The sequence below is a fragment of the Triturus cristatus genome, chromosome 8 (assembly GCF_964204655.1).
Source record: "Triturus cristatus chromosome 8, aTriCri1.1, whole genome shotgun sequence".
NCBI lineage: Eukaryota > Metazoa > Chordata > Amphibia > Caudata > Salamandridae > Triturus > Triturus cristatus.
Genome location: NC_140591.1, coordinates 894,819,567 through 894,840,778, shown reverse-complemented (window position 1 = coordinate 894,840,778; position 21,212 = coordinate 894,819,567).

Below are 21,212 nucleotides of genomic sequence, written 5' to 3'. Positions count from 1 at the left end.
GCCTACAGGTTAAGGTCTTAACTCTTACTCTGGACTACTGGTTAAGGTCTTAACTCTTACTCTGGCCTAAAAGCTGAGGTCTTAGACTCGTACTCTGGCCTAATGGTTAAGATTTTAACTCTTACTCTGGCCTAAAGGTTAAGGTCTTAACTCTTACTCTGGCCTAATAGCTAAGGTCTTAGACTCGTACTCTGGCCTTATGGTTAAGGTCTTAACTCTTACTCTGGCCTACTGGTTAAGGTCTTAACTCTTACTCTGGCCTAATGGTTAAGTTCTTAACTCTTACTCTGGCCTAATAGCTAAGGTCTTAACTCTTACTCTGGCCTAATAGCTAAGGTCTTAGTCTCATACTCTGGCCTAATTTGTTAAGGTCTTAACTCTTACTCTGGCCTACTGGTTAAGGTCTTAACTCTCACTCTGGCCTAATAGCTAAGAACTCAGACTCGTACTCTGGCCTAATAGCTAAGGTCTTAGACTCGTACTCTGGCCTACAGGATAAGGTCTTAACTCTTACTCTGGACTACTGGTTAAGGTCTTAACTCTTACTCTTGCCTAATAGCTAAGGTCTTAGACTCGTACTCTGGCCTAATGGTTAAGGTCTTAACTCTTACTCTGGCATACTGGTTAAGGTCTTAACTCTTACTCTGGCCTACTGGTTAAGGTCTTAACTCATACTCTGGCCTAAAAGCTGAGGTCTTAGACTTGTACTCTGGCCTAATGGTTAAGGTCTTAACTCTTACACTGGCCTACTGGTTAAGGTCTTAACTCTTACTCTGGCCTAATAGCTAAGGTCTTAGACTCGTACTCTGGCCTAATGGTTAAGGTCTTAACTCTTACTCTGGCCTACTGGTTAAGGTCTTAACTCTTACTCTGGCCTAATGGTTAAGTTCTTAACTCTTACTCTGGCCTAATAGCTAAGGGCTTAACTCTTACTCTGGCCTAATAGCTAAGGTCTTAGACTTGTACTCTGGCCTAATGGTTAAGGTCTTAATTCTAACTCTGGCCTAATAGCTAAGGTCTTAACTCTTACTCTGGCCTAATGGTTAAGGTCTTAACTCTCACTCTGGCCTACTGGTTAAGGTCTTAACTCTTACTCTGGCCTAATAGCTAAGGTCTTAGACTCATACACTGGCCTAATGGTTAAGGTCTAAACTCTTACTCTGGCCTACTGGTTAAGGTCTTAACTCTTACTCTGGCCTAATAGCTAAGGTCTTAGACTTGTACTCTGGCCTAATGGTTAAGGTCTTAACTCTTACTCTGGCCTACTGGTTAAGGTCTTAACTCTTACTATGGCCTAATAGCTAAGGTCTTAGACTCGTACTATGGCCTACAGGTTAAGGTCTTAACTCTTACTCTGGACTACTGGTTAAGGTCTTAACTCTTACTCTGGCCTAATAGCTAAGGTCTTAGACTCGTACTCTGGCCTACAGGTTAAGGTCTTAACTCTTACTCTGGACTACTGGTTAAGGTCTTAACTCTTACTCTGGCCTAAAAGCTGAGGTCTTAGACTCGTACTCTGGCCTAATGGTTAAGATTTTAACTCTTACTCTGGCCTAAAGGTTAAGGTCTTAACTCTTACTCTGGCCTAATGGTTAAGGTCTTAACTCTTACTCTGGCCTAATAGCTAAGGTCTTAGACTCGTACTCTGGCCTACAGGTTAAGGTCTTAACTCTTACTCTGGACTACTGGTTAAGGTCTTAACTCTTACTCTGGCCTAAAAGCTGAGGTCTTAGACTCGTACTCTGGCCTAATGGTTAAGGTCTTAACTCTTACTCTGGCCTAATGGTTAAGGTCTTAACTCTTACTCTGGCCTAATAGCTAAGGTCTTAGACTCGTACTCTGGCCTACAGGTTAAGGTCTTAACTCTTACTCTGGACTACTGGTTAAGGTCTTAACTCTTACTCTGGCCTAAAAGCTGAGGTCTTAGACTCGTACTCTGGCCTAATGGTTAAGATTTTAACTCTTACTCTGGCCTAAAGGTTAAGGTCTTAACTCTTACTCTGGCCTAATAGCTAAGGTCTTAGACTCGTACTCTGGCCTTATGGTTAAGGTCTTAACTCTTACTCTGGCCTACTGGTTAAGGTCTTAACTCTTACTCTGGCCTAATGGTTAAGTTCTTAACTCTTACTCTGGCCTAATAGCTAAGGTCTTAACTCTTACTCTGGCCTAATAGCTAAGGTCTTAGTCTAATACTCTGGCCTAATTTGTTAAGGTCTTAACTCTTACTCTGGCCTACTGGTTAAGGTCTTAACTCTCACTCTGGCCTAATAGCTAAGAACTCAGACTCGTACTCTGGCCTAATAGCTAAGGTCTTAGACTCGTACTCTGGCCTACAGGATAAGGTCTTAACTCTTACTCTGGACTACTGGTTAAGGTCTTAACTCTTACTCTTGCCTAATAGCTAAGGTCTTAGACTCGTACTCTGGCCTAATGGTTAAGGTCTTAACTCTTACTCTGGCATACTGGTTAAGGTCTTAACTCTTACTCTGGCCTACTGGTTAAGGTCTTAACTCATACTCTGGCCTAAAAGCTGAGGTCTTAGACTCGTACTCTGGCCTAATGGTTAAGGTCTTAACTCTTACACTGGCCTACTGGTTAAGGTCTTAACTCTTACTCTGGCCTAATAGCTAAGGTCTTAGACTCGTACTCTGGCCTAATGGTTAAGGTCTTAACTCTTACTCTGGCCTACTGGTTAAGGTCTTAACTCTTACTCTGGCTTAATGGTTAAGTTCTTAACTCTTACTCTGGCCTAATAGCTAAGGGCTTAACTCTTACTCTGGCCTAATAGCTAAGGTCTTAGACTTGTACTCTGGCCTAATGGTTAAGGTCTTAATTCTAACTCTGGCCTAATAGCTAAGGTCTTAACTCTTACTCTGGCCTAATGGTTAAGGTCTTAACTCTCACTCTGGCCTACTGGTTAAGGTCTTAACTCTTACTCTGGCCTAATAGCTAAGGTCTTAGACTCGTACACTGGCCTAATGGTTAAGGTCTAAACTCTTACTCTGGCCTACTGGTTAAGGTCTTAACTCTTACTCTGGCCTAATAGCTAAGGTCTTAGACTTGTACTCTGGCCTAATGGTTAAGGTCTTAACTCTTACTCTGGCCTACTGGTTAAGGTCTTAACTCTTACTATGGCCTAATAGCTAAGGTCTTAGACTCGTACTATGGCCTACAGGTTAAGGTCTTAACTCTTACTCTGGCCTACTGGTTAAGGTCTTAACTCTTACTCTGGTCTCATAGCTAAGGTCTTAACTCTTACTCTGGCCTAATAGCTAAGGTCTTAGACTCGTACTATGGCCTACAGGTTAAGGTCTTAACTCTTACTCTGGCCTACTGGTTAAGGTCTTAACTCTTGCTCTGGCCTAATAGCTAAGGTCTTAACTCTTACTCTGGCCTAATAGCGATGGTCTTAGACTTGTACTCTGGCCTAATAGCTAAGGTCTTAACTCTTACTCTGGCCTAATAGCTAAGGTCTTAGACTCGTACTCTGGCCTAATTTGTTAAGGTCTTAACTCTTACTCTGGCCTACTGGTTAAGGTCTTAACTCTTACTCTGGCCTAATAGCTAAGAACTCAGACTCGTACTCTGGCCTTAGGGTTAAGGTCTTAACTCTTACTCTGGCCTAATGGTTAAGGTCTTAACTCTTACTCTGGCCTAATAGCTAAGGTCTTAGACTCGTACTCTGGCCTACAGGTTAAGGTCTTAACTCTTACTCTGGACTACTGGTTAAGGTCTTAACTCTTACTCAGGCCTAATAGCTAAGGTCTTAGACTCGTACTCTGGCCTAATGGTTAAGGTCTTAACTCTTACTCTGGCATACTGGTTAAGGTCTTAACTCTTACTCTGGCCTACTGGTTAAGGTCTTAACTCTTAATCTGGCCTAAAAGCTGAGGTCTTAGACTCGTACTCTGGCCTAATGGTTAAGATTTTAACTCTTACTCTGGCCTAAAGGTTAAGGTCTTAACTCTTACTCTGGCCTAATAGCTAAGGTCTTAGACTCTTACTATGGCCTACAGGTTAAAGTCTTAACTCTTACTCTGGCCTACTGGTTAAGGTCTTAACTCTTACTCTGGCCTCATAGCTAAGGTCTTAACTCTTACTCTGGCCTAATAGCTAAGGTCTTAGACTCGTACTATGGCCTACAGGTTTAGGTCTTAACTCTTACTCTGGCCTACTGGTTAAGGTCTTAACTCCTACTCTGGCCTAATAGCTAAGGTCTTAACTCTTACTCTGGCAAAATAGCTAAGGTCTTAGACTCGTACTATGGCCTACAGGTTAAGGTCTTAACTCTTACTCTGGCCTACTGGTTAAGGTCTTAACTCTTACTCTGGCCTCATATCTAAGGTCTTAACTCTTACTCTGGCCTAATAGCTAAGGTCTTAGACTCATACTCTGGCCTAATGGTTAATGTCTTAACTCTTACTCTGGCCTAATAGCTAAGGTCTTAACTCTTACTCTGGCCTAATAGCTAAGGTCTTAGACTCGTACTCTGGCCTAATGGTTAAGGTCTTAACTCTTACTCTGGCCCAATAGCTAACGTCTTAGACTCGTACTCTGGCCTAATGGTTAAGGACTTAACTCTTACTCTGGCCAAATATCTAAGGTCTTAACCCTTACTCCAGCCTAATAGCTAAGGTCTTGGACTAATACTCTGGCCTAATGGTTAAGGTCTTAACTCTTACTCTGCCATACTGGTTAAGATCTTAACTCTTACTCTGGCCTAATAGCTAAGGTCTTAACTCTTACTCTGGCGTAATAGCTAAGGTCTTAGACTCGTACTCTGGCCTAATTTGTTAAGGTCTTAACTCTTACTCTGGCCTACTGGTTAAGGTCTTAACTCTTACTCTGGCCTAATAGCTAAGAACTCAGACTCGTACTCTGGCCTAATGGTTAAGGTCTTAACTCTTACTCTGGCCTAATGGTTAAGGTCTTAACTCTTACTCTGGCCTAATAGCTAAGGTCTTAGACTCGTACTCTGGCCTACAGGTTAAGGTCTTAACTCTTACTCTGGCCTACTAGTTAAGGTCTTAACTCTTACTCTGGCCTAATAGCTAAGGTCTTAGACTTGTACTCTGGCCTAATGGTTAAGGTCTTAACTCTTACTCTGGCCTACTGGTTAAGGTCTTAACTCTTACTCTGGCCTAATAGCTAAGGTCTTAGACTCGTACTATGGCCTACAGATTAAGGTCTTAACTCTTACTCTGGCCTACTGGTTAAGGTCTTAACTCTTACTCTGGCCTCATAGCTAAGGTCTTAACTCTTACTCTGGCCTAATAGCTAAGGTCTTAGACTCGTACTATGGCCTACAGGTTAAGGTCTTAACTCTTACTCTGGCCTACTGGTTAAGGTCTTAACTCTTGCTCTGGCCTAATAGCTAAGGTCTTAACTCTTACTCTGGCCTAATAGCGATGGTCTTAGACTTGTACTCTGGCCTAATAGCTAAGGTCTTAACTCTTACTCTGTCCTAATGGTTACGGTCTTAACTCTTACTCTGGCCTACTGGTTAAGGTCTTAACTCTTACTCTGGCCTAATAGCTAAGGTCTTAGACTCGCACACTGGCCTAATGGTTAAGGTCTTAATTCTTACTCTGGCCTACTGGTTAAGGTCTTAACTCTTACTCTGGCCTACTGGTTAAGGTCTTTACTCTTACTCTGGCCTAATAGCTAAGGTCTTAGACTTGTACTCTGGTCTAATGGTTAAGGTCTTAACTCTTACTCTGGCCTACTGGTTAAGGTCTTAACTCTTACTCTGGCCTAATAGCTAAGGTCTTAGACTCTTACTATGGCCTACAGGTTAAAGTCTTAACTCTTACTCTGGCCTACTGGTTAAGGTCTTAACTCTTACTCTGGCCTCATAGCTAAGGTCTTAACTCTTACTCTGGCCTAATAGCTAAGGTCTTAGACTCGTACTATGGCCTACAGGTTTAGTTCTTAACTCTTACTCTGGCCTACTGGTTAAGGTCTTAACTCTTACTCTGGCCTAATAGCTAAGGTCTTAACTCTTACTCTGGCAAAATAGCTAAGGTCTTAACTCTTACTCTGGCAAAATAGCTAAGGTCTTAGACTCGTACTATGGCCTACAGGTTAAGGTCTTAACTCTTACTCTGGCCTACTGGTTAAGGTCTTAACTCTTACTCTGGCCTCATATCTAAGGTCTTAACTCTTACTCTGGCCTAATAGCTAAGGTCTTAGACTCATACTCTGGCCTAATGGTTAATGTCTTAACTCTTACTCTGGCCTAATAGCTAAGGTCTTAACTCTTACTCTGGCCTAATAGCTAAGGTCTTAGACTCGTACTCTGGCCTAATGGTTAAGGTCTTAACTCTTACTCTGGCCCAATAGCTAACGTCTCAGACTCGTACTCTGGCCTAATGGTTAAGGACTTAACTCTTACTCTGGCCAAATATCTAAGGTCTTAACCCTTACTCCAGCCTAATAGCTAAGGTCTTAGACTAATACTCTGGCCTAATGGTTAAGGTCTTAACTCTTACTCTGCCCTACTGGTTAAGATCTTAACTCTTACTCTGGCCTAATAGCTAAGGTCTTAACTCTTACTCTGGCCTAATAGCTAAGGTCTTAGACTCGTACTCTGGCCTAATTTGTTAAGGTCTTAACTCTTACTCTGGCCTACTGGTTAAGGTCTTAACTCTTACTCTGGCCTAATAGCTAAGAACTGAGACTCGTACTCTGGCCTAATGGTTAAGGTCTTAACTCTTACTCTGGCCTAATGGTTAAGGTCTTAACTCTTACTCTGGCCTAATAGCTAAGGTCTTAGACTCGTACTCTGGCCTACAGGTTAAGGTCTTAACTCTTACTCTGGACTACTGGTTAAGGTCTTAACTCTTACTCTGGCCTAAAAGCTGAGGTCTTAGACTCGTACTCTGGCCTAATGGTTAAGATTTTAACTCTTACTCTGGCCTAAAGGTTAAGGTCTTAACTCTTACTCTGGCCTAATAGCTAAGGTCTTAGACTCGTACTCTGGCCTTATGGTTAAGGTCTTAACTCTTACTCTGGCCTACTGGTTAAGGTCTTAACTCTTACTCTGGCCTAATGGTTAAGTTCTTAACTCTTACTCTGGCCTAATAGCTAAGGTCTTAACTCTTACTCTGGCCTAATAGCTAAGGTCTTAGTCTCATACTCTGGCCTAATTTGTTAAGGTCTTAACTCTTACTCTGGCCTACTGGTTAAGGTCTTAACTCTCACTCTGGCCTAATAGCTAAGAACTCAGACTCGTACTCTGGCCTAATAGCTAAGGTCTTAGACTCGTACTCTGGCCTACAGGATAAGGTCTTAACTCTTACTCTGGACTACTGGTTAAGGTCTTAACTCTTACTCTTGCCTAATAGCTAAGGTCTTAGACTCGTACTCTGGCCTAATGGTTAAGGTCTTAACTCTTACTCTGGCATACTGGTTAAGGTCTTAACTCTTACTCTGGCCTACTGGTTAAGGTCTTAACTCATACTCTGGCCTAAAAGCTGAGGTCTTAGACTCGTACTCTGGCCTAATGGTTAAGGTCTTAACTCTTACACTGGCCTACTGGTTAAGGTCTTAACTCTTACTCTGGCCTAATAGCTAAGGTCTTAGACTCGTACTCTGGCCTAATGGTTAAGGTCTTAACTCTTACTCTGGCCTACTGGTTAAGGTCTTAACTCTTACTCTGGCCTAATGGTTAAGTTCTTAACTCTTACTCTGGCCTAATAGCTAAGGGCTTAACTCTTACTCTGGCCTAATAGCTAAGGTCTTAGACTTGTACTCTGGCCTAATGGTTAAGGTCTTAATTCTAACTCTGGCCTAATAGCTAAGGTCTTAACTCTTACTCTGGCCTAATGGTTAAGGTCTTAACTCTCACTCTGGCCTACTGGTTAAGGTCTTAACTCTTACTCTGGCCTAATAGCTAAGGTCTTAGACTCGTACACTGGCCTAATGGTTAAGGTCTAAACTCTTACTCTGGCCTACTGGTTAAGGTCTTAACTCTTACTCTGGCCTAATAGCTAAGGTCTTAGACTTGTACTCTGGCCTAATGGTTAAGGTCTTAACTCTTACTCTGGCCTACTGGTTAAGGTCTTAACTCTTACTATGGCCTAATAGCTAAGGTCTTAGACTCGTACTATGGCCTACAGGTTAAGGTCTTAACTCTTACTCTGGACTACTGGTTAAGGTCTTAACTCTTACTCTGGCCTAATAGCTAAGGTCTTAGACTCGTACTCTGGCCTACAGGTTAAGGTCTTAACTCTTACTCTGGACTACTGGTTAAGGTCTTAACTCTTACTCTGGCCTAAAAGCTGAGGTCTTAGACTCGTACTCTGGCCTAATGGTTAAGATTTTAACTCTTACTCTGGCCTAAAGGTTAAGGTCTTAACTCTTACTCTGGCCTAATGGTTAAGGTCTTAACTCTTACTCTGGCCTAATAGCTAAGGTCTTAGACTCGTACTCTGGCCTACAGGTTAAGGTCTTAACTCTTACTCTGGACTACTGGTTAAGGTCTTAACTCTTACTCTGGCCTAAAAGCTGAGGTCTTAGACTCGTACTCTGGCCTAATGGTTAAGGTCTTAACTCTTACTCTGGCCTAATGGTTAAGGTCTTAACTCTTACTCTGGCCTAATAGCTAAGGTCTTAGACTCGTACTCTGGCCTACAGGTTAAGGTCTTAACTCTTACTCTGGACTACTGGTTAAGGTCTTAACTCTTACTCTGGCCTAAAAGCTGAGGTCTTAGACTCGTACTCTGGCCTAATGGTTAAGATTTTAACTCTTACTCTGGCCTAAAGGTTAAGGTCTTAACTCTTACTCTGGCCTAATAGCTAAGGTCTTAGACTCGTACTCTGGCCTTATGGTTAAGGTCTTAACTCTTACTCTGGCCTACTGGTTAAGGTCTTAACTCTTACTCTGGCCTAATGGTTAAGTTCTTAACTCTTACTCTGGCCTAATAGCTAAGGTCTTAACTCTTACTCTGGCCTAATAGCTAAGGTCTTAGTCTAATACTCTGGCCTAATTTGTTAAGGTCTTAACTCTTACTCTGGCCTACTGGTTAAGGTCTTAACTCTCACTCTGGCCTAATAGCTAAGAACTCAGACTCGTACTCTGGCCTAATAGCTAAGGTCTTAGACTCGTACTCTGGCCTACAGGATAAGGTCTTAACTCTTACTCTGGACTACTGGTTAAGGTCTTAACTCTTACTCTTGCCTAATAGCTAAGGTCTTAGACTCGTACTCTGGCCTAATGGTTAAGGTCTTAACTCTTACTCTGGCATACTGGTTAAGGTCTTAACTCTTACTCTGGCCTACTGGTTAAGGTCTTAACTCATACTCTGGCCTAAAAGCTGAGGTCTTAGACTCGTACTCTGGCCTAATGGTTAAGGTCTTAACTCTTACACTGGCCTACTGGTTAAGGTCTTAACTCTTACTCTGGCCTAATAGCTAAGGTCTTAGACTCGTACTCTGGCCTAATGGTTAAGGTCTTAACTCTTACTCTGGCCTACTGGTTAAGGTCTTAACTCTTACTCTGGCCTAATGGTTAAGTTCTTAACTCTTACTCTGGCCTAATAGCTAAGGGCTTAACTCTTACTCTGGCCTAATAGCTAAGGTCTTAGACTTGTACTCTGGCCTAATGAATAAGGTCTTAATTCTAACTCTGGCCTAATAGCTAAGGTCTTAACTCTCACTCTGGCCTACTGGTTAAGGTCTTAACTCTTACTCTGGCCTAATAGCTAAGGTCTTAGACTCGTACACTGGCCTAATGGTTAAGGTCTAAACTCTTACTCTGGCCTACTGGTTAAGGTCTTAACTCTTACTCTGGCCTAATAGCTAAGGTCTTAGACTTGTACTCTGGCCTAATGGTTAAGGTCTTAACTCTTACTCTGGCCTACTGGTTAAGGTCTTAACTCTTACTATGGCCTAATAGCTAAGGTCTTAGACTCGTACTATGGCCTACAGGTTAAGGTCTTAACTCTTACTCTGGCCTACTGGTTAAGGTCTTAACTCTTACTCTGGTCTCATAGCTAAGGTCTTAACTCTTACTCTGGCCTAATAGCTAAGGTCTTAGACTCGTACTATGGCCTACAGGTTAAGGTCTTAACTCTTACTCTGGCCTACTGGTTAAGGTCTTAACTCTTGCTCTGGCCTAATAGCTAAGGTCTTAACTCTTACTCTGGCCTAATAGCGATGGTCTTAGACTTGTACTCTGGCCTAATAGCTAAGGTCTTAACTCTTACTCTGGCCTAATAGCTAAGGTCTTAGACTCGTACTCTGGCCTAATTTGTTAAGGTCTTAACTCTTACTCTGGCCTACTGGTTAAGGTCTTAACTCTTACTCTGGCCTAATAGCTAAGAACTCAGACTCGTACTCTGGCCTTAGGGTTAAGGTCTTAACTCTTACTCTGGCCTAATGGTTAAGGTCTTAACTCTTACTCTGGCCTAATAGCTAAGGTCTTAGACTCGTACTCTGGCCTACAGGTTAAGGTCTTAACTCTTACTCTGGACTACTGGTTAAGGTCTTAACTCTTACTCAGGCCTAATAGCTAAGGTCTTAGACTCGTACTCTGGCCTAATGGTTAAGGTCTTAACTCTTACTCTGGCATACTGGTTAAGGTCTTAACTCTTACTCTGGCCTACTGGTTAAGGTCTTAACTCTTAATCTGGCCTAAAAGCTGAGGTCTTAGACTCGTACTCTGGCCTAATGGTTAAGATTTTAACTCTTACTCTGGCCTAAAGGTTAAGGTCTTAACTCTTACTCTGGCCTAATAGCTAAGGTCTTAGACTCGTACTCTGGCCTTATGGTTAAGGTCTTAACTCTTACTCTGGCCTACTGGTTAAGGTCTTAACTCTTACTCTGGCCTAATGGTTAAGTTCTTAACTCTTACTCTGGCCTAATAGCTAAGGTCTTAACTCTTACTCTGGCCTAATAGCTAAGGTCTTAGTCTCATACTCTGGCCTAATTTGTTAAGGTCTTAACTCTTACTCTGGCCTACTGGTTAAGGTCTTAACTCTCTCTGGCCTAATAGCTAAGAACTCAGACTCGTACTCTGGCCTAATAGCTAAGGTCTTAGACTCGTACTCTGGCCTACAGGATAAGGTCTTAACTCTTACTCTGGCCTACTGGTTAAGGTCTTAACTCTTGCTCTGGCCTAATAGCTAAGGTCTTAACTCTTACTCTGGCCTAATAGCGATGGTCTTAGACTTGTACTCTGGCCTAATAGCTAAGGTCTTAACTTTTACTCTGTCCTAATGGTTACGGTCTTAACTCTTACTCTGGCCTACTGGTTAAGGTCTTAACTCTTACTCTGGCCTAATAGCTAAGGTCTTAGACTCGCACACTGGCCTAATGGTTAAGGTCTTAACTCTTACTCTGGCCTACTGGTTAAGGTCTTAACTCTTACTCTGGCCTACTGGTTAAGGTCTTTACTCTTACTCTGGCCTAATAGCTAAGGTCTTAGACTTGTACTCTGGTCTAATGGTTAAGGTCTTAACTCTTACTCTGGCCTACTGGTTAAGGTCTTAACTCTTACTCTGGCCTAATAGCTAAGGTCTTAGACTCTTACTATGGCCTACAGGTTAAAGTCTTAACTCTTACTCTGGCCTACTGGTTAAGGTCTTAACTCTTACTCTGGCCTCATAGCTAAGGTCTTAACTCTTACTCTGGCCTAATAGCTAAGGTCTTAGACTCGTACTATGGCCTACAGGTTTAGGTCTTAACTCTTACTCTGGCCTACTGGTTAAGGTCTTAACTCTTACTCTGGCCTAATAGCTAAGGTCTTAACTCTTACTCTGGCAAAATAGCTAAGGTCTTAGACTCGTACTATGGCCTACAGGTTAAGGTCTTAACTCTTACTCTGACCTACTGGTTAAGGTCTTAACTCTTACTCTGGCCTCATATCTAAGGTCTTAACTCTTACTCTGGCCTAATAGCTAAGGTCTTAGACTCATACTCTGTCCTAATGGTTAATGTCTTAACTCTTACTCTGGCCTAATAGCTAAGGTCTTAACTCTTCCTCTGGCCTAATAGCTAAGGTCTTAGACTCGTACTCTGGCCTAATGGTTAAGGTCTTAACTCTTACTCTGGCCCAATAGCTAACGTCTCAGACTCGTACTCTGGCCTAATGGTTAAGGACTTAACTCTTACTCTGGCCAAATATCTAAGGTCTTAACCCTTACTCCAGCCTAATAGCTAAGGTCTTAGACTAATACTCTGGCCTAATGGTTAAGGTCTTAACACTTACTCTGCCCTACTGGTTAAGATCTTAACTCTTACTCTGGCCTAATAGCTAAGGTCTTAACTCTTACTCTGGCCTAATAGCTAAGGTCTTAGACTCGTACTCTGGCCTAATTTGTTAAGGTCTTAACTCTTACTCTGGCCTACTGGTTAAGGTCTTAACTCTTACTCTGGCCTAATAGCTAAGAACTGAGACTCGTACTCTGGCCTAATGGTTAAGGTCTTAACTCTTACTCTGGCCTAATGGTTAAGGTCTTAACTCTTACTCTGGCCTAATAGCTAAGGTCTTAGACTCGTACTCTGGCCTACAGGTTAAGGTCTTAACTCTTACTCTGGACTACTGGTTAAGGTCTTAACTCTTACTCAGGCCTAATAGCTAAGGTCATAGACTCGTACTCTGGCCTAATGGTTAAGGTCTTAACTCTTACTCTGGCATACTGGTTAAGGTCTTAACTCTTACTCTGGCCTACTGGTTAAGGTCTTAACTCTTACTCTGGCCTAAAAGCTGAGGTCTTAGACTCGTACTCTGGCCTAATGGTTAAGATTTTAACTCTTACTCTGGCCTAAAGGTTAAGGTCTTAACTCTTACTCTGGCCTAATAGCTAAGGTCTTAGACTCGTACTCTGGCCTTATGGTTAAGGTCTTAACTCTTACTCTGGCCTACTGGTTAAGGTCTTAACTCTTACTCTGGCCTAATGGTTAAGTTCTTAACTCTTACTCTGGCCTAATAGCTAAGGTCTTAACTCTTACTCTGGCCTAATAGCTAAGGTCTTAGTCTCATACTCTGGCCTAATGGTTAAGGTCTTAATTCTAACTCTGGCCTAATAGCTAAGGTCTTAACTCTTACTCTGGCCTAATGGTTAAGGTCTTAACTCTCACTCTGGCCTACTGGTTAAGGTCTTAACTCTTACTCTGGCCTAATAGCTAAGGTCTTAGACTCGTACACTGGCCTAATGGTTAAGGTCTAAACTCTTACTCTGGCCTACTGGTTAAGGTCTTAACTCTTACTCTGGCCTAATAGCTAAGGTCTTAGACTTGTACTCTGGCCTAATGGTTAAGGTCTTAACTCTTACTCTGGCCTACTGGTTAAGGTCTTAACTCTTACTATGGCCTAATAGCTAAGGTCTTAGACTCGTACTATGGCCTACAGGTTAAGGTCTTAACTCTTACTCTGGCCTACTGGTTAAGGTCTTAACTCTTACTCTGGTCTCATAGCTAAGGTCTTAACTCTTACTCTGGCCTAATAGCTAAGGTCTTAGACTCGTACTATGGCCTACAGGTTAAGGTCTTAACTCTTACTCTGGCCTACTGGTTAAGGTCTTAACTCTTGCTCTGGCCTAATAGCTAAGGTCTTAACTCTTACTCTGGCCTAATAGCGATGGTCTTAGACTTGTACTCTGGCCTAATAGCTAAGGTCTTAACTCTTACTCTGGCCTAATAGCTAAGGTCTTAGACTCGTACTCTGGCCTAATTTGTTAAGGTCTTAACTCTTACTCTGGCCTACTGGTTAAGGTCTTAACTCTTACTCTGGCCTAATAGCTAAGAACTCATACTCGTACTCTGGCCTAATGGTTAAGGTCTTAACTCTTACTCTGGCCTAATGGTTAAGGTCTTAACTCTTACTCTGGCCTAATAGCTAAGGTCTTAGACTCGTACTCTGGCCTAATGGTTAAGGTCTTAATTCTAACTCTGGCCTAATAGCTAAGGTCTTAACTCTTACTCTGGCCTAATGGTTAAGGTCTTAACTCTCACTCTGGCCTACTGGTTAAGGTCTTAACTCTTACTCTGGCCTAATAGCTAAGGTCTTAGACTCGTACACTGGCCTAATGGTTAAGGTCTTAACTCTTACTCTGGCCTACTGGTTAAGGTCTTAACTCTTACTCTGGCCTACTAGTTAAGGTCTTAACTCTTACTCTGGCCTAATAGCTAAGGTCTTAGACTTGTACTCTGGCCTAATGGTTAAGGTCTTAACTCTTACTCTGGCCTACTGGTTAAGGTCTTAACTCTTACTCTGGCCTAATAGCTAAGGTCTTAGACTCGTACTATGGCCTACATATTAAGGTCTTAACTCTTACTCTGGCCTACTGGTTAAGGTCTTAACTCTTACTCTGGCCTCATAGCTAAGGTCTTAACTCTTACTCTGGCCTAATAGCTAAGGTCTTAGACTCGTACTATGGCCTACAGGTTAAGGTCTTAACTCTTACTCTGGCCTACTGGTTAAGGTCTTAACTCTTGCTCTGGCCTAATAGCTAAGGTCTTAACTCTTACTCTGGCCTAATAGCGATGGTCTTAGACTTGTACTCTGGCCTAATAGCTAAGGTCTTAACTCTTACTCTGTCCTAATGGTTACGGTCTTAACTCTTACTCTGGCCTACTGGTTAAGGTCTTAACTCTTACTCTGGCCTAATAGCTAACGTCTTAGACTCGTACACTGGCCTAATGGTTAAGGTCTTAACTCTTACTCTGGCCTACTGGTTAAGGTCTTAACTCTTACTCTGGCCTACTGGTTAAGGTCTTTACTCTTACTCTGGCCTAATAGCTAAGGTCTTAGACTTGTACTCTGGTCTAATGGTTAAGGTCTTAACTCTTACTCTGGCCTACAGGTTAAAGTCTTAACTCTTACTCTGGCCTACTGGTTAAGGTCTTAACTCTTACTCTGGCCTCATAGCTAAGGTCTTAACTCTTACTCTGGCCTAATAGCTAAGGTCTTAGACTCGTACTATGGCCTACAGGTTTAGGTCTTAACTCTTACTCTGGCCTACTGGTTAAGGTCTTAACTCCTACTCTGGCCTAATAGCTAAGGTCTTAACTCTTACTCTGGCAAAATAGCTAAGGTCTTAGACTCGTACTATGGCCTACAGGTTAAGGTCTTAACTCTTACTCTGGCCTACTGGTTAAGGTCTTAACTCTTACTCTGGCCTCATATCTAAGGTCTTAACTCTTACTCTGGCCTAATAGCTAAGGTCTTAGACTCATACTCTGGCCTAATGGTTAATGTCTTAACTCTTACTCTGGCCTAATAGCTAAGGTCTTAACTCTTACTCTGGCCTAATAGCTAAGGTCTTAGACTCGTACTCTGGCCTAATGGTTAAGGTCTTAACTCTTACTCTGGCCCAATAGCTAACGTCTTAGACTCGTACTCTGGCCTAATGGTTAAGGACTTAACTCTTACTCTGGCCAAATATCTAAGGTCTTAACCCTTACTCCAGCCTAATAGCTAAGGTCTTAGACTAATACTCTGGCCTAATGGTTAAGGTCTTAACTCTTACTCTGCCCTACTGGTTAAGATCTTAACTCTTACTCTGGCCTAATAGCTAAGGTCTTAACTCTTACTCTGGCGTAATAGCTAAGGTCTTAGACTCGTACTCTGGCCTAATTTGTTAAGGTCTTAACTCTTACTCTGGCCTACTGGTTAAGGTCTTAACTCTTACTCTGGCCTAATAGCTAAGAACTCAGACTCGTACTCTGGCCTAATGGTTAAGGTCTTAACTCTTACTCTGGCCTACTGGTTAAGGTCTTAACTCTTACTCTGGCCTCATAGCTAAGGTCTTAACTCTTACTCTGGCCTAATAGCTAAGGTCTTAGACTCGTACTATGGCCTACAGGTTTAGGTCTTAACTCTTACTCTGGCCTACTGGTTAAGGTCTTAACTCTTACTCTGGCCTAATAGCTAAGGTCTTAACTCTTACTCTGGCAAAATAGCTAAGGTCTTAGACTCGTACTATGGCCTACAGGTTAAGGTCTTAACTCTTACTCTGACCTACTGGTTAAGGTCTTAACTCTTACTCTGGCCTCATATCTAAGGTCTTAACTCTTACTCTGGCCTAATAGCTAAGGTCTTAGACTCATACTCTGTCCTAATGGTTAATGTCTTAACTCTTACTCTGGCCTAATAGCTAAGGTCTTAACTCTTCCTCTGGCCTAATAGCTAAGGTCTTAGACTCGTACTCTGGCCTAATGGTTAAGGTCTTAACTCTTACTCTGGCCCAATAGCTAACGTCTCAGACTCGTACTCTGGCCTAATGGTTAAGGACTTAACTCTTACTCTGGCCAAATATCTAAGGTCTTAACCCTTACTCCAGCCTAATAGCTAAGGTCTTAGACTAATACTCTGGCCTAATGGTTAAGGTCTTAACACTTACTCTGCCCTACTGGTTAAGATCTTAACTCTTACTCTGGCCTAATAGCTAAGGTCTTAACTCTTACTCTGGCCTAATAGCTAAGGTCTTAGACTCGTACTCTGGCCTAATTTGTTAAGGTCTTAACTCTTACTCTGGCCTACTGGTTAAGGTCTTAACTCTTACTCTGGCCTAATAGCTAAGAACTGAGACTCGTACTCTGGCCTAATGGTTAAGGTCTTAACTCTTACTCTGGCCTAATGGTTAAGGTCTTAACTCTTACTCTGGCCTAATAGCTAAGGTCTTAGACTCGTACTCTGGCCTACAGGTTAAGGTCTTAACTCTTACTCTGGACTACTGGTTAAGGTCTTAACTCTTACTCAGGCCTAATAGCTAAGGTCTTAGACTCGTACTCTGGCCTAATGGTTAAGGTCTTAACTCTTACTCTGGCATACTGGTTAAGGTCTTAACTCTTACTCTGGCCTACTGGTTAAGGTCTTAACTCTTACTCTGGCCTAAAAGCTGAGGTCTTAGACTCGTACTCTGGCCTAATGGTTAAGATTTTAACTCTTACTCTGGCCTAAAGGTTAAGGTCTTAACTCTTACTCTGGCCTAATAGCTAAGGTCTTAGACTCGTACTCTGGCCTTATGGTTAAGGTCTTAACTCTTACTCTGGCCTACTGGTTAAGGTCTTAACTCTTACTCTGGCCTAATGGTTAAGTTCTTAACTCTTACTCTGGCCTAATAGCTAAGGTCTTAACTCTTACTCTGGCCTAATAGCTAAGGTCTTAGTCTCATACTCTGGCCTAATGGTTAAGGTCTTAATTCTAACTCTGGCCTAATAGCTAAGGTCTTAACTCTTACTCTGGCCTAATGGTTAAGGTCTTAACTCTCACTCTGGCCTACTGGTTAAGGTCTTAACTCTTACTCTGGCCTAATAGCTAAGGTCTTAGACTCGTACACTGGCCTAATGGTTAAGGTCTAAACTCTTACTCTGGCCTACTGGTTAAGGTCTTAACTCTTACTCTGGCCTAATAGCTAAGGTCTTAGACTTGTACTCTGGCCTAATGGTTAAGGTCTTAACTCTTACTCTGGCCTACTGGTTAAGGTCTTAACTCTTACTATGGCCTAATAGCTAAGGTCTTAGACTCGTACTATGGCCTACAGGTTAAGGTCTTAACTCTTACTCTGGCCTACTGGTTAAGGTCTTAACTCTTACTCTGGTCTCATAGCTAAGGTCTTAACTCTTACTCTGGCCTAATAGCTAAGGTCTTAGACTCGTACTATGGCCTACAGGTTAAGGTCTTAACTCTTACTCTGGCCTACTGGTTAAGGTCTTAACTCTTGCTCTGGCCTAATAGCTAAGGTCTTAACTCTTACTCTGGCCTAATAGCGATGGTCTTAGACTTGTACTCTGGCCTAATAGCTAAGGTCTTAACTCTTACTCTGGCCTAATAGCTAAGGTCTTAGACTCGTACTCTGGCCTAATTTGTTAAGGTCTTAACTCTTACTCTGGCCTACTGGTTAAGGTCTTAACTCTTACTCTGGCCTAATAGCTAAGAACTCATACTCGTACTCTGGCCTAATGGTTAAGGTCTTAACTCTTACTCTGGCCTAATGGTTAAGGTCTTAACTCTTACTCTGGCCTAATAGCTAAGGTCTTAGACTCGTACTCTGGCCTAATGGTTAAGGTCTTAATTCTAACTCTGGCCTAATAGCTAAGGTCTTAACTCTTACTCTGGCCTAATGGTTAAGGTCTTAACTCTCACTCTGGCCTACTGGTTAAGGTCTTAACTCTTACTCTGGCCTAATAGCTAAGGTCTTAACTCTTACTCTGGCCTAATAGCTAAGGTCTTAGACTTGTACTCTGGCCTAATGGTTAAGGTCTTAACTCTTACTCTGGCCTACTGGTTAAGGTCTTAACTCTTACTCTGGCCTAATAGCTAAGGTCTTAGACTCGTACTATGGCCTACATATTAAGGTCTTAACTCTTACTCTGGCCTACTGGTTAAGGTCTTAACTCTTACTCTGGCCTCATAGCTAAGGTCTTAACTCTTACTCTGGCCTAATAGCTAAGGTCTTAGACTCGTACTATGGCCTACAGGTTAAGGTCTTAACTCTTACTCTGGCCTACTGGTTAAGGTCTTAACTCTTGCTCTGGCCTAATAGCTAAGGTCTTAACTCTTACTCTGGCCTAATAGCGATGGTCTTAGACTTGTACTCTGGCCTAATAGCTAAGGTCTTAACTCTTACTCTGTCCTAATGGTTATGGTCTTAACTCTTACTCTGGCCTACTGGTTAAGGTCTTAACTCTTACTCTGGCCTAATAGCTAACGTCTTAGACTCGTACACTGGCCTAATGGTTAAGGTCTTAACTCTTACTCTGGCCTACTGGTTAAGGTCTTAACTCTTACTCTGGCCTACTGGTTAAGGTCTTTACTCTTACTCTGGCCTAATAGCTAAGGTCTTAGACTTGTACTCTGGTCTAATGGTTAAGGTCTTAACTTTTACTCTGGCCTACTGGTTAAGGTCTTAACTCTTACTCTGGCCTAATAGCTAAGGTCTTAGACTCTTACTATGGCCTACAGGTTAAAGTCTTAACTCTTACTCTGGCCTACTGGTTAAGGTCTTAACTCTTACTCTGGCCTCATAGCTAAGGTCTTAACTCTTACTCTGGCCTAATAGCTAAGGTCTTAGACTCGTACTATGGCCTACAGGTTTAGGTCTTAACTCTTACTCTGGCCTACTGGTTAAGGTCTTAACTCCTACTCTGGCCTAATAGCTAAGGTCTTAACTCTTACTCTGGCAAAATAGCTAAGGTCTTAGACTCGTACTATGGCCTACAGGTTAAGGTCTTAACTCTTACTCTGGCCTACTGGTTAAGGTCTTAACTCTTACTCTGGCCTCATATCTAAGGTCTTAACTCTTACTCTGGCCTAATAGCTAAGGTCTTAGACTCATACTCTGGCCTAATGGTTAATGTCTTAACTCTTACTCTGGCCTAATAGCTAAGGTCTTAACTCTTACTCTGGCCTAATAGCTAAGGTCTTAGACTCGTACTCTGGCCTAATGGTTAAGGTCTTAACTCTTACTCTGGCCCAATAGCTAACGTCTTAGACTCGTACTCTGGCCTAATGGTTAAGGACTTAACTCTTACTCTGGCCAAATATCTAAGGTCTTAACCCTTACTCCAGCCTAATAGCTAAGGTCTTAGACTAATACTCTGGCCTAATGGTTAAGGTCTTAACTCTTACTCTGCCCTACTGGTTAAGATCTTAACTCTTACTCTGGCCTAATAGCTAAGGTCTTAACTCTTACTCTGGCGTAATAGCTAAGGTCTTAGACTCGTACTCTGGCCTAATTTGTTAAGGTCTTAACTCTTACTCTGGCCTACTGGTTAAGGTCTTAACTCTTACTCTGGCCTAATAGCTAAGAACTCAGACTCGTACTCTGGCCTAATGGTTAAGGTCTTAACTCTTACTCTGGCCTAATGGTTAAGGTCTTAACTCTTACTCTGGCCTAATAGCTAAGGTCTTAGACTCGTACTCTGGCCTACAGGTTAAGGTCTTAACTCTTACTCTGGCCTACTAGTTAAAGTCTTAACTCTTACTCTGGCCTAATAGCTAAGGTCTTAGACTTGTACTCTGGCCTAATGGTTAAGGTCTTAACTCTTACTCTGGCCTACTGGTTAAGGTCTTAACTCTTACTCTGGCCTAATAGCTAAGGTCTTAGACTCGTACTATGGCCTACAGATTAAGGTCTTAACTCTTACTCTGGCCTACTGGTTAAGGTCTTAACTCTTACTCTGGCCTCATAGCTAAGGTCTTAACTCTTACTCTGGCCTAATAGCTAAGGTCTTAGACTCGTACTATGGCCTACAGGTTAAGGTCTTAACTCTTACTCTGGCCTACTGGTTAAGGTCTTAACTCTTGCTCTGGCCTAATAGCTAAGGTCTTAACTCTTACTCTGGCCTAATAGCTAAGGTCTTAGTCTCATACTCTGGCCTAATTTGTTAAGGTCTTAACTCTTACTCTGGCCTACTGGTTAAGGTCTTAACTCTCTCTGGCCTAATAGCTAAGAACTCAGACTCGTACTCTGGCCTAATAGCTAAGGTCTTAGACTCGTACTCTGGCCTACAGGATAAGGTCTTAACTCTTACTCTGGCCTACTGGTTAAGGTCTTAACTCTTGCTCTGGCCTAATAGCTAAGGTCTTAACTCTTACTCTGGCCTAATAGCGATGGTCTTAGACTTGTACTCTGGCCTAATAGCTAAGGTCTTAACTCTTACTCTGTCCTAATGGTTACGGTCTTAACTCTTACTCTGGCCTACTGGTTAAGGTCTTAACTCTTACTCTGGCCTAATAGCTAAGGTCTTAGACTCGCACACTGGCCTAATGGTTAAGGTCTTAACTCTTACTCTGGCCTACTGGTTAAGGTATTAACTCTTACTCTGGCCTACTGGTTAAGGTCTTTACTCTTACTCTGGCCTAATAGCTAAGGTCTTAGACTTGTACTCTGGTCTAATGGTTAAGGTCTTAACTCTTACTCTTGCCTACTGGTTAAGGTCTTAACTCTTACTCTGGCCTAATAGCTAAGGTCTTAGACTCTTACTATGGCCTACAGGTTAAAGTCTTAACTCTTACTCTGGCCTACTGGTTAAGGTCTTAACTCTTACTCTGGCCTCATAGCTAAGGTCTTAACTCTTACTCTGGCCTAATAGCTAAGGTCTTAGACTCGTACTATGGCCTACAGGTTTAGGTCTTAACTCTTACTCTGGCCTACTGGTTAAGGTCTTAACTCTTACTCTGGCCTAATAGCTAAGGTCTTAACTCTTACTCTGGCAAAATAGCTAAGGTCTTAGACTCGTACTATGGCCTACAGGTTAAGGTC